The following is a 15,383-nucleotide window of genomic DNA, read 5'->3' as shown; positions in this document are numbered from 1 at the left end:
TTTAAAAATCTTTAATCCCTCTGTGTACACATGTTTTTTATAAAATGGGATTTAAAATAAAATTTTGTTGTTCATCGTTAGGACAAGAGAACCACCATAAAAAACATAAAAAGTAAATAACAATCCCCTCTCCCCAGTAAATTGGGCCCATTGGGAAACACTTATTAGATACTATCAAGAACGCTTCACCATCAAAGAAACGAGGATGAAGAACGTCTTTAATAGAAAAGTGTGACAGTTTTGAAAAGTCTTTATCACACCTTATCAGATACTCGATCTACAACTTGTTTGCTTTGTTATAACATGAATCAAGTTTGAGGAATGAACAAAAATTATTCTTTTCATTTGTAAAACAACTTTCCCCTCCACTCTCTTCCTTTCAACCTATCAAACAGCCATCAAACACAAGGCACTCTCTAAGAACACGACCAGAACTCAAAAACGTTCTCAATACTCTCTCAACATGTAAACATTTTTTGATTTAGTAGTAGCAAAAAGTGAGCAGGCTTGCCTTCCCTTCGCGCTGTGTGAGTTTTCTACTAACATGCTGTAATCAAAATTGTTTGCAGCAAACAAGATTAGCTTTTTTGATGAAATTAAACCGTTTCTTCAATTCAAACACCGAGAGAGTGAGTGACGCGAGAAGAAAAGAAGATGTCATTTTCATGAGAATTAGACAAGCGCGTTTGTAATTTCATGAGAAAGTGAACAGATATACAAAACACTTCAAATATGATATGTACGATATCACAATATGATATTAACAGTCACAAGTATAGTAACATCTCTCTAAAGTAACTCTCCGCGGCTACTGACTTACATATTCCTTTGAAAAGAAAGAACCATATAAGCGAATTCTTGCTAATGGTTAAAACAACGATGTCCTTCTCTGAGAAAAACAAACTAACACAAAAGCATAGCCTTGTTCCAGCAAAGCATCATACACAAGTTCTATTGAATACCGTAAAAGTGACATCTTTAATTGAAGGATGACAAAAGAAGCATTTAATGCGATAACAAGATCTTCAATAATTTTTATTCCAAAGCGCATTAAGGATGACATGACATGATTAGAAATTCGATTATCGCGGTAATGCCATAAACTACTAATCCAACAACTATTTTCCTCGATTGAAAAAAAAAAGGATCGATATTAAAACGATATAAAAGGTTAAACAGTTTTTAACTAATTATTTGCACGAAATTGAGACAATATCCAACTTAAATGGATGGATCGCATGCTAGCACGAAACTCTCAATCTATAAAACTAAAATGTTCTCAAAACATCCAGCCTCTTCACTCTAGGACTATTCAAATAAACGCATGTTACGTGCTCTCTCAAATATTATGTTTTCCACCATCTTATCCTTCAAGCATGTTATGACCTTTCCACGAGCAAGCACAAATCACAAATGGAGATAGAGAAATCATAAGTCTATTAAAAATACACTATTTATTTGAGAGGGAACCACGTGCACAAGGCAATACTACACGAAAAACATGTAAACAAAAAGCTCTCTAGAGAGGGTAGCCGTGATTGCTTTTGTGAAGAGATTAGGACCTATTCAAAGGATCAAAAACGGTCAGGTGATATCAATTTACGCACTGCTACTCAAATGTCCATCGTATATAGCTTTCCCAAAACAATCGGGTGACATAAAAGAGAACCGAAACATCTATTATTCATAAAGTGGTCATTTAGTTTGTTTTGGTCTTGAGGCACATGTCTAATTATCCATTCTTTCATTCAGAAAAAATTTAGGGAGTTTCTAAACATCGACCAGAAATGGCGACCACGACCAGCGACCACGACCGGCGACCAGATAAATTTGGGTTATCGAGTTTTTCCTCTTTCTCCACCTTAGAGTCTTTCTCCTATGATCAATTATTTATCGAATTGAAGAGTAAAGCTCACCCCTGTCTCATTCACAGTATTTATAAAGCCACGTGCAAAACGTGTAGAACAGCCATTTCAACACTCTTGGAGCTTGAATGGGGTGTCAATTTATATCCTCTTGTATTTTCGGCATCAAATTAATCAATGGCAAATTTTTTGCTGAAATTCATTTAAGAAGCTTTATATTTGATCATCAGATCATTATTTTGTCAAAATAAGTCATTTTGACAATGTAAGGACAATAGAATAATTGATGAGATTGATATCTCTAAAACTGCCCTTCCCAGCTTTTGCCTACTGACAATTTCTATCTATTTATACTAAGAGCATCTCATTCAGCATAATTAAAATATTTGGTGTAATAAAGTTTACAGGCATCACACTTAATTGCCCTGTCAATATTTTTGTCAAAAAAGTGTCACTTTGTCTAGAAAATGACTGGTAACGTCAAAGGTCACTTTTAGTGTTCTAAGCTAGAGTAATTTTCTCAGCCACGTGCTCAGTGGTTCATTTGAAAGCCACACCAGGACTCGATTTGGATGTTCTCTACGGTGGAGAGAGCAGATAAACTCGATAACCCAAATTTATCTGGTCGCCGGTCGTGGTCGCTGGTCGTGGTCGCCATTTCTGGTCGATGTTTAGAAACTCCCAAAAATTTAATGTTCAAACATCTTGACACTCAATTGATCTTTTGTCTTTTTATTGACAAATTCTTTAAAAGGCTCATTTAAAATGCACATTTGGGTTGTATAAACGGTCCATTTAAAGTTTAAATACCCTATTGTTAAAAAACTTGTACTATTTCAACTTCAAAGGAAGCGCTGATCGATATCATTACACAACTTTACGAGTTATTGGAGGTGAGAGACTATTTCCGTTTCCGAGAGAAGAGTTTCGATGACTATTTTCGAGTGGTTTTTTTTAATTAGGTCAAGTGTCCATGAAGATTATGGAAGAAAACGAAGTCTTAAATTCTAGCTTACTGTAACATAACAGGATAAGACACAAAATAGAATTTGTTTGCTTTCTGAGAGAGGATCAAGGATTAACACACTATGGAAAACGGAAATATAAGATTTGATGAGTGATAGAAAAAAACTGATAAGAACTCGAGATTGAAATTCATACGATCATTTGATCCTGGCCCAATCCTATAATTTATAGTACGAAGAAAGTTCTGTCTGCACTCGCATTAATGAATTGTCTGCAAACAGATAGACTACGTAGTATTAAAACCCACCATTATGAGATCAGATATAATATTGTAATCCTTAACTTACTATGATTGAAATGTGCTCTTGTCTAAGAAGATAAACGATAGTTCAAAAATAATCACAGAATTGTTAACCTAGTTAAATCTAACTTCTTTCTAAGGATATTGAGCCTCAAAACCACGACAAGCCAACCAGCAAAATCATCAAAACAAAACTGAATGAGAAAAGTGAAGGGAGAGTAAAAGGATCAAGAGGGGGTTCATTTAATAAAAAAGGGCGAAAGACGAAACATTTTTTATATAAAATTATAAAATATACAAAACATGAAATGAAACACAAAGGAAACTATTGTAATTAGCTTAACTTGTTTCCTTAGGTAAGGCGATAAGATGAGGATTAAAACCCTTAAGACCTCATTCGTCTTCTTCATTCACATATTTCCATGACACTGTTACACCTGTGAGAAACATCAAAACACAACTGTACTACAAACGTTCCTCAAAAAGTTGCCGCGAATGAAGTAACCAGTTAAATGCCTCAGCATGCTTCTAGTATTTTACAAGTTTGAACTTTCCTCTTTTAACTATTAAGACAGTATGCAGTCTAGAAGGGAGAGAAATAACATAAAATACACGCGGTAGAAAAATATTTCGAGGAAGTTGGTTTTCATAGCAATCAAAACTTCAAAAGATGCGTGACCGCGTAATACTCATCGCAGCCCTCTTAATAAAGAAGTTCTGAAAATTCTGAACTTCGTAGAACTAATTATTATATCTAGCATAAAAGAGGATACGAGGTTGCCAGGCATTTGGATTTCAAAGAAAATTTGAATTCCTTCCAAGCAAGCAATATGTCAAGCTAAGAAAAGCATGTGGCCATCATGTTATCATGCGACCCTTCTCTTTTCATCAGTGTGTACACAACTGATCTTCATCAAACCAAGGAAAAACTCATTTCCCCGCCTACTCCAAAATGGAAATAACTTTTCATTCTTTGCTAATGTAACGACGTAAACCAAGATCAATGTTGGTTAAGCTGAAAGTCTGAGTAACACTATCCCATCTTATATAGCACAAATTAAATGATCAAAATGACGCCAAATAGAGTTTAATCATCAGCGAAAAAAGAAAAAAAACTGAAAACGGATCCTATTGGGACATCAAGATTCTGACGTCACTTCAAAATCCCAAGTCTCCCTGCTGGTATTGTTTGAGTAAACAACATCAACTTTCTCCATTCAAAAAAACTCAACGGTTAAATGCGAAGTGAACCGAATACCATTTATTCAATTCACTTGTCAAAAATGTCTAAAAATGGATGAACCTAAAATACCAAAATTGAAAAATGATTAAGAAAAGTAGATCAGGAATTCGGGATGGGATGTATTGGATTACGAAATGATGGATGACTAGTGTGACACTCTGAAGTATGAAATTATTTATAGACGCCACTATTGAAGTGAAAATCTTAATCATGTCCACAGCTTAGCACTTCATTTAGGAGACACTGACAAAAAAAACGCCACATTATGAGCTTAAAAAGAGAAACGAGCATTTTTGATGACTCAGCAATTATGTGTAATATGACCTAGATGAACTTCCTGTTCAAAATGCAACGGGTTATTTCAGTGTCAAAAAGGTTAACGATCAAAGTCAAATCAAACCGACATTTTCTGATCAATTGAAGAGGACCCTGAATAAACACACAAAACACAGCCAACGTTTTGCCAGTCACAACGAAAACGTTGGAAGAAGGAAAAACCTCATGTGCAAACATAAATACATGCCAGATGTAAGGTAAACAAACGCAAGAGAGAGATTCGTGTATGCCTCGTTGGTTGACATAACAAACGAGGTCAGCCGTGAAGAGCGATGAAGTTTACCAAGGGGATGGTAAGTTGAGGCGCAATGTTTATCAACTTACGTCCATGTATATTTGTTCGTTAAAATGACAGTCATCTCTCTTGCCGTCTCTACAAAAATATTTCTCCATAAACAACCATCGTTGCAAAATGACGAAAACTAATAATTCTCCGAAAACTTCTTTTAAAGTTAGCTAAAAATTAAAACTTCACCACCAACATAACATGACAATCCACTACGAAAAGCGATGCGTCTGAGAAAAGCTTATTGCCAGTTAATCTTTTCCCCTCATTGCACCAAATGACAAAGCAAAATGACGGAAGTTTGATTTAATTAATTCGTCCTGATCGGAAATTTTGATGATTTGAGTTGGAACAACTTCTTCCCTGTGAAGAAATACCACACGCGAAAAAGAGATCACGGAAAACCATCAAAAGCGTAATTCTTTAAACTTGTTTAAAAGCACTTCATCGCAGAGCATCAAAAAATGCTCATGACATTAGCATTGCTTAAAAAAAATTTACAAAATTTTGTCGTCATTTCTTCAAAATAAAAACCAAAGTAATCCAATTAAAGAATAGGGCGGGATTTCAAACCATATGACGTGAACGCGGCACCCATAGATGCCAAGAGAACCACCCAGCGCGAGGTCTTTACAGGATTAACCATGCATAATGTGAATGAGATTGATCGCAACATTTCACGCGGCTCCATCAAAAACACATTTCTATGTTCAAATGGAGACCAAGAGGACTGTTTCTGAGAAGACATCGCAACTAAAGCTCTGAAGGCACGGTCAACACGCTGATTTTCAAGGGCAAAGTAAAATTATCAAAAGGAAGTTACTCTACAGAGATTTACATCTTGTAGATAAAGATTAAGTAAGAGTTTAAGCATATCTCGAACACAAAGCATTCTTCATTAAAAAGCACCAACAAAGATCCCATAAACTATACTAAACGACAAGCCAAATCAACGCCCATTCATAGTGTGCAGAGGGGTCTGAACCCCCCCATTAATATTTCATCCCCCCCTATAAAGGTATCCCCCCTATTTTTAAAATTTTTTGAACCCGCACCATTTACAGGGGTCCGAGCCCCCAGCATATAATTTGTACTCCCAGTATTGGGGAAGAATTTTGATGAATGAAATATATTTTTGAGTGTGAATTCGTACCAATAGTCAATGAACTTGAAAACACCAGCAAATAAACAGTAAACTAATAATAGTAAAACTAGGAAAAATAAGAAATAAGATTTTTTTAACCAAAAAGTTACTATTCCCCCCATTTTTATTTGACCCCCCCCTATAAGCTCAAACCCCCCATTTTAACTGGATCCCCCCCCTTAAAAAAGGGGGGGTTCATACTATGCCCATTGAAGTGTCAACATTCTTCCCGTTCGTTCGTTCGTTAATAATGAGGGAGTGAATGACGAAAAAGAAGAGGGTTAGATATCTCACGTTTAGATTACTAATCACAACTCATTAGAGCCAATTAAGTGAATTAAAGATCAATTAGAAAAACAGGAATGACAATTTTCGTTAAGCACCTAACAGTCACTGATAACCCTCAAGGCTCAAGACGAGTCTAAGACTCCATCACTCTTGTACAAACAAAGTGTGGATCAAAAAAGGAAAAATGTCATCCTGACAAGTAGTCAAGTCAAACGCAGGCTCAATACCATTTTCCCAAGACTTCGTCGCAAGAACATGAGTTGAACATGAATCTTGTACTGTTGTAGACAGGCGCTAAAAGAATGGTACTATAAGCAGCACCTTGAATTTCTCAATTTCTACATCCACTAAATTGATAAATCGATAAAAAAAAGTTGTAAAAAGTTAGAAGAAGAACGGACGGAGCTCTAAGTATGTCGTCCCACGTTTTCACACTTCAAAGTGAAAAGAAGGAAAGAAGGAATATCGAGAATGAAGAAGGAAAATGATTGGTTAATTAGCGATCGGTGTGATGCTTTGTGAAACAGGTGAAAACAAAAGAAGTGATAATTATCGTGAAGAGGTTCACTTCTTCTACTTTTACTTTCAACTAAAGTTTAACACCTTTCACCTGCAACACTTGTGAACCGTTCAAAGTAATTCAACCATCTCCAACATAAAACCCGCTGATAAAGTCAATATCCTCTACAATTTTCGGAAAATACAATCTGTATTGACTACCGTTACTGAGACTGCGGAAACTCCGTTCAAATATCCTCCATTTTCGTTCGTTCCAATTTCAAAATTCTCTTTTGATTGACTTTTTGTTGGCAACAAGAATCGACATACTGCTAGGTAGAGAAGCAAAAATATCTTGCTGCTCAAAACTCCGACACATGTCAACCCAGACTAATGAATTCGTGTAAAATGTTTACGAAAGCCCCCTAAAAGGAAACCTCATGTAACATTTAACCCCTCTAAAAAACACTGAATTTAAAACAGAAATAAGAACAAAAAAATGAACACGAAAATTGTGAAATAATTTACTTGCGAGGCGCACGCCCGAGCTGCAAGTTCTATCTCACAAAAATAATATCATATCGAAAATATATTTGATAAAGAAGTTATTTTAACGGCTACCCCTTTATGAAAAGGCTTCAAATAGATTGCAAAAGCAAACATTTCAACATTTCCAATGAGAGTAAACACATCTACTACCTTTTTTCACTACATACAAGCTCGTCTTGCCAGCCGCCCGAAAAACGTACAGCCGGGCAAATGATTTAGTGCAAAAGAGGTTTCAAAATTTGTTTGTCAAAAATAAAAGAGAATAAATCTGTTGGCTTGATTCCAGACACATAGAAAAAAGTATGAGTAAATAAATATGTTCCGAATTAAAGCCCTCAAAAAAATTCTCACACTAACGTCTAATCCCGTAGAAAGCCAACAGATTTTTCTTTTCTCGTTATTCATATAAGTTCCCAATAAGATGGGATATTTCCAAAAAACAACGGGTTCTTCTTCTACATGAAAAAAGAGGCCCCTCCTTAATCGCCTTTCACATAACCTCAAATCCCTAGCAAGCCTAAATTGAATATGCTAAGCTGATTTAAGATCTTTTCAACAGAATCTGAAGAAGGAAATGGACAAGAGGCAACATCTTTTTGAGAGGCCAAAAGATGTTTATTTCTTCAGCAAAAAAACAAAATAAGTCTCCACCCCGAAAATATACTTGCCCTCCTTTCTTTATTGTTCTAAACTTATGTGATATCGTAAGAACATTCCTAGCTTCAACTTGATAGAAAGTCCCTACTCTATATGGGAACCACATTTCCTCTAAACGACCATTCATAGCCCAAAGTAAGCTGATAAAATTACAGAAAAGTTACGATAAAAACCTTTGGGTTTTACGCTAAATTAAGAACCGAGTATATGATTTTTGACTGTTTATATACTGTGTTTGACTTGGAATAACCTTAAAAAGAGTCGCCAAAAAACTATCAATAACAACCCAAAGAAAGCCAAAAAGAAAGGACACGTATTTGAAAATGAACAATTTTACACAAAAAAATTCAGTCCAAAGAAGTTATTTTCCCCTTCCATCTTGATTTTATTGATGTACTGATATAAATAGAAATCAACTTAAATTCATAAAAAGTCATAAGTTCAAGCCACAAAAAGTTAAATCAATATTGATGTAGTATCTGTCGCACTGAATACTACAAGCCTTTATTTTTCAAGCATATTTGAACTGTAATTAAAAAACATTGACTTCCGAAAATGCTTCAAAAAACTATTTGCACTTCAAATAATTAATCCATCCTTTCCCTCTTCTCTCTTCCCCCTGGGAAGGCTTCAGTCTCAAATACTAGCAAATAATATCTCATAATCTTTCCTCGATGTCTGAGAAAAATTGTCTTCTCGGGACTCTGCTTTCCTCAACAACCATCACAGAACAGAAGAAATATATAATATCACACACAAAACTTCAAATATATGTGAAATAAATTTCTTAAAACGAAAAATCGTACAGAAAGGTGCTAAATTAAAATTTCTCTTTTGTCGAAAGGTGAGATATACAAAAAGGAAAAAAATTATTCGGAAATTTTTCATTTCTGAAGTACAAAAGGGAATTGTTTACGATTTGAGGCTTGAATGAAAACAAAGGTTACCACGTTGTGATGTTACTTTATACAGCAACATAATTTCGTAAATAATTTAGCGTAAAAAGATCACTACTCACACTGTGTCTCATATATAGCCTTTCATCCTTGCCCGATGAAAATCTTTGCAAAATATGCCTCAAAAGACAGGGAAAAGAAACATTTTTTTAGAATATCGTGACATTCCTTCCAACAGCAATTTGTCACACTCTCACAAACTCTCTCACTCAAACACCATATCACGCTTTGCTTTCTTCAGCATAATAAAATCAATCAATGAAAAAGAAAAAAATCTTCCATTTCTTCAAAATTTTATGCAGCGATTTACAGTTTCCGAGGCACATAATCTTCGAGTTATATGATCGAGTTATATTGCTTCGAGTTAAGAAATCTTCGAGTTAAGGCCCGTAACTCGAAATAAAAATGAAGCATTTTTATTTCGAGTTAATTTTTTAACTCGTTTTTTTTATTGACCGTTTTCCTCTCGAGTTATATAACTCGGATTTTTTATTCCAAATAATTTCATCGAGTTATATTCCTCGTTTTAACTCGAGAGAAAAATAATGATTTTTTCCATCGAGTTAAAATGTTGTTTTTAACTCGAAATTAAAATGGCAAATTTTTTCATCGAGTTATATAACGTATTTTAACTCGAAAGAAAAAAGGCAAATTTTTCCATCGAGTTAATGATGACAGGCTCTTTCGACTCTTTTGTCGTGGATTTCCACAGATTGTGGATGGGCTATAGCTTTCTTATAGTAGTAGAGTCAAATAAATATATACTATAGAATAATCACACCAAGCGTGTCTATTTTTTATTTGTCAATCACCTCATGGACAAAAACTAGACTACACTGTAAGGTTATTCGACTTGGCGGAAAACCACTGCGATTTTTAGCCCGCACATATCGTCAGTCCAAAATCCGACTACACCCCCTGGGCTCTTAGAGAGACTGCCTTTCGAAGATTCTGCCCATTTTTGGACTTTTTCTCACCCTAAGAGAAGAGAGACTATTTCCTCCCTCAAAATTTCAGCCAGAATTTTCATAAATTTTGGTCTAAGATTCAAGAATTTATGACCCTTTGAGGGAGTCGGTTTTTTTATTTCGGTAATTTTGGAACCCTTACAGAGACTCAATTGTTTGTTAATGGTTTTTGTACTCCTTTGAGGAACTTTCGAGGGCGTCTGAAAAGAACCCTTATTATGGCTCGCACATACCCGGCATCCATTTTGCCTAAGTGGGGGTACTTAGACTTTAACGGTTCTAGAACCACCAGAATGCAGAAAGCATAGTCGATTGATAAAGTTTTGGGCATTTTTTGATGACGCCACTTTTTAATACAAATTCCGACAAATTCCTGTAAATAAGATTTTCAAAATGTTCTTGAAAGGCAATTCTGTAGTAGTATGACAAAGCTGGGGTCAATTGTAAAACTTCGTCGTTTAGAACCCCTAAAATGGCTGAAAAAATGGCCAAAAATCCGCAACATTGCTTGATTACTCAGCAAATATCCATTTGCTTCCATGGTTTTAAACTGCTGAAAATGTGAAATTGTTATTTGAAAAGTCAATTTTTCCATCCGACATGTACCTAACTGACAGACACAACCATTGAGTTTCAAGCCCGAAGGGCTAGAGGTCAATCTCTTTGGTAGGATTTGAAGCCAACAAATCCTACCAAAGTTGCGCGGCCTTGAGCGACCCACCTGGTTTTTACACAAATGACAGATTGAAACTAAAATTTACCGCTTAATTTTGAAAAATATATCACTCAAAAACAAAGGAATTGCTAGATTCAATCCGTCATCAAAAATACGGCGCATATTTAAAGGCTTCAATTTTTCTTGCCTGAGAAAGGTTAGAGATTGACCTCTAGCCCTTCGGGCTTGAAACTCAATGGACACAACTAACCCTATTTACGTAACTCGAAACCAATATTGTAACATTTTGAGTTCGAGTTATATAACTCGAGATCATTTATACAGCATTTTAATTTCGAGTTATATAACTCGAAATCATTTTGACGAAATTTTCATTTCGAGTTATTTAACTTGAAATCAAAATGCTGTATAAATGATTTCGAGTTATTTTCCTTGATTTAACTCGCGAGGAAAATGGTCAATAAAAAACCCGAGTTAAAAAAATAACTCGAAATAAAAATGCTTCATTTTTATTTCGAGTTACGGGCCTTAACTCGAAGATTTCATAACTCGAAGCCATATAACTCGATCATATAACTCGAAGATTATGTGCCTCACAGTTTCCTTGTCAAAAACGTCAAAATCATAATTTTAACAAGATTTTAAACCTAAAACATTCCCTTGTCTTGCGCGCCACAAATTTTCCATTCATATAGGAAGCAAAATATATATACCTCAAAATGCTGCTGAATATGAGCACAACTTTTGTTTTCTCTCGCAGGTTTCTATTTTGTAAACCTCCAAAACTTTTGTACAAAAAGATCAAAAAGGAACAACCTCGAACCTAGTACTTTTTTCTTATTTCTCGTGTGATGTATCTTCATTGTTCAAGTGTTATCTTCATTTCATAAAAAGATTGGGTACGAGATTGTTTCAAACTATACTTAGACATACACAAAACAGAAAACACAAATTCTTCCATAAACAACTAGTTATACAGAGTAGAAAAGACGTTAATATAGTCTCTTTGAAATTACCGCCCTTCCAAAAAAACAATTCTGCAAAGAAATGACCTGGAAAATATCTCAACATTCCAACAACGAAAATTATAGAAAAGAAAATTTAAATAAAAAAGCACGCTTTGAAAACACTGAAAATTAACTAGGATTTTTTTTGCAAAGCTGGTCGCCATTTTGGGGTTGGACTTTTGAGGTTTTTGATTTGATTAAATTGTTACTATTTCTTTTCAAAGAAAAAGCTAGGGGACCTGATCGTCTGTCTGTCGAGGAAAACCGCAACAAAAAAATTACTGAATTTTTAATGAGCTTAATAAGGCGTTTAAAAACAAAAACACATCACAAAGGTATCTAAAATTCAGTGAAATTAAATGTAAAGCCTTGAAGATTTATCTTGATAAAACTTTAGAGGGGAATTTTGTATTGTTAACGGGATTACATTCAATTAATCCAAAAGGAGCCTTTGCTTTCAAAGAAAAACTTCTCGTGACTAAAAAACAGTCTCCAAACACCAAAATTGCTTGTTTTTTGAAAAAGGACATTTCCTAATGACCTTACCCTAACTAAAAATTAGAAAAATGGCTAGAGACGAATCGTAAACTTTATCAAGCCCCATATTGGAATTTGACTCCACATGATGGACAAGAGACATAAAATGCCATCAAAATATGACGAAATTTAAGATTAAAAAAACAAAAGTTTAAATGACTAAAAATTACATAAATGTTACTCTTCACAGCGAAAAAGGCGGGCATTACATTCTACAGAAGATTAAAAATTTCCCATGGCTGCAAGACTGTGTATGCAGCAGGAAATTTCTCAATGCTCGTTTTCGCAAATTTGAATGGCTAAAAAAATCTAAGAACATCGAAAAATTACGGCCACTAAATACATTCAACCAAAAAGAATATACCTGACTTTTTGACCCTAAACCGAAATCATCGCTGCAAAAACGTTTTCATAAAAAATCTCAAAGCTTCGGCATCCAAACTTTTCTCAAACACGTCCACTCTCTTGCATGACTTGGCTTGAATGAATTTTTTTCTCTCATTTGACACAATAAAACGATAATAAAAAAGAACACGAATTCTTTTGTTTTGATTCGAAATTAGAACGCACCCATTTGCATGATGAAATTGATTCCATTGGGAAAAGGGAGGTGGAGATCTTTAATCGTCTCCTCCTACGCGTTCGAAATGTTGCAATAAAAAACAAAAGAAAGAAAAAATGTATTGTTCTTGTCTGGGCAAGTTTGGAAAGTCATTTGGGAAAGTACCTGGAAATTACACATTTTCCCACGCGTTGCGCAATAGAAATTTCTAAAAATACATTTAAAGAAAAAGGAGGCGCCAATGAAACATCTACAGAACTGGGCATGCCTTAGTAGGGGAAATAACCTATATGGATGTACTTTCGCAAGTCGCAAATTATATGTACAAATCAAAAGAATTTTTCCAGGACTTAGGAAAGAAATGATGTGATTATGTAGCCAAAGTATTATTTGGTACAAATACCAAAAAGAACAGGCCCGATTTTTCGAACTATTTTTTCAAAATGTACAGCCGACTTCAACAGTTCCCACCTTTCATCAGAAATCAAGAGCGAAATACAAAAAATGTTATCCACAAATTTAACCCTTTATCATTTAAATATTTCATCTCAAATCAAAACCACAGCCAAAGACGTCCAACCCGACCATAAACAGACGCAAAAGAAGACAAATCGAAGAAAACAAACTCTTTTTTTCGTACATTCGAATTTATGTTTGTGACGTCATAAATATACTGATGCATTTTTTAGTATTATTGGTTTATTCTTTTCGTGTGAATGATACACGGTACAAAGAATTGAAACAAAGTTGAAAACAATCAATAAACTTTATAAAACAGGTGCACCCTCTTTTTGCGCACCGAACACAAACGTTTGAAATGTGACGTCGTTTCTGATGTGACGAAGGCTTTTGAATATCCATTTGGGGCGATTCCCTCGGTCACGTAGGATCCACGCCGTTTAGTTTCGATAAGCCTTAATTTTGCGCCCACTGTTTTAGATTCGTTCATGGTTTGGAGTCGTTTAATTTCTCAATTCAAAAAACACTAAATCGGATTATTTTTAATGTATATTCGGATTATTTCCCGTGGTCACGTGTGGAGTCACTTTTTTTGAACTTTTTTAATTATTTTGATGCTTTTACATTTTGTTTATTGAAGTCATTTTAAAGGAGTTTCCCAATTTCTTAATAGGGAATTTCCCTTTGTCACGTGTTAAAACCGAAGCCAGTTCAGAATAAATTTTTTGTAAGGTATTATGCCTATAATACCCATCAAGGAACGTCTTCTACAATTCATAGCGTACAAAGGGGCTCAAGGTCCCAAGTTTCAGCGGTCCCACCACTTAAGAAATTTCCAATTGGAATTTGACTTGTCAAGTCCCACCAAATGAAATCAAATGTGTTTCAAGGCCCAACCGTGTCAATTTAAGCCTAAATTCCAAACCAACCTGCACAGTGGGGGGGGGGGGTCAGACTATCTACAACCACAGCCGACCGATCACCGCTCTTCTATCGGTTGATAGACGTGTTCCAATGGGGGTAAGTATATAAATTGTGACCCACTGAAAGTACAAAAACAAGCCTTAATATAAAGTTTCCTTTCATCAATTATGGAAAAATAAGGTATTAAGATCAAGGAGATGTTTACACGTCGAAAACATATGTAGTTTATTCAATGAACAGATTCAGAAACGCTTTTTGCCACGTGATAATTATTCAACCCATTCAACTAGTAGATTTTTGCATAGGTATGAAATCGTAAATAAAGTCGGAAAACACCAAAACATTGAATATTACTGAGCTCATTCATATATATGATTATATCTTTTTTTGATGGGAGTTCTATATCTGTATGTTACCTAGGTCAAAGTTAGATTTCCGCGTTTTTGCTGATTTGACCACAAACAGACCAAAGGAGGTCAAAGTCAAAGCGTTATACTTTTGAAACTTTTTTATTTAATGAAATGGGGTCATATCTGCTCCCATTGAAGCCCTCGATACTGAACTCAATATAGCTCAATATAGCTCCTTATACTACTTGAGGTCTGCGATTTAGCTTTTTTATAGCCCGGTTGGAACTAAAATATTAGGCAAAATTAAGTACGGGGACGTGTCGCTGATCATGTGGACCCGACAGGGTCGATTTTTGGTCATTTTGGACAATTTTCAGGGTGGAAATTGGAAATTTTTTGAATTTTTCGTCTACTTTAAGTCATTTTTGTCACTTTTCAGGGTTAAAATGGGAAAAATTTTCAATTTTTCGTTCTGAAAGGGTCCCAAATTTACCAAACATTCATATGACAGGGTCCACTTTTCAAACTCCAGCGGTACGTCCCCGTCGGTCGTCAAGGTCAGTGTTCCCCGGGTAAAATACAATATACTATTTTCGTCTATACTCATTCGCTCTTTCGACCAAGAAATACACTCTTCTCGAGATGCATAAATTTATTGTTGTCCTCGTTTTCAAACAGATTCCATTGCTATAAAATTACATATTCACAATGATAATTGTGTTGTTTACACCTCATGAGACATTTTGAATTTCAAGTACTTTTGTTTTAGAGTTGATGTTTTCCTTTTGGGAATTTAAATTAGTTTAAATGT

The sequence above is a fragment of the Clytia hemisphaerica genome, unplaced genomic scaffold, assembly GCF_902728285.1.
Source record: "Clytia hemisphaerica strain Z4C2 unplaced genomic scaffold, Clytia hemisphaerica genome assembly, whole genome shotgun sequence".
Classification (NCBI taxonomy): domain Eukaryota; kingdom Metazoa; phylum Cnidaria; class Hydrozoa; order Leptothecata; family Clytiidae; genus Clytia; species Clytia hemisphaerica.
This window is presented reverse-complemented; position numbering follows the sequence as displayed.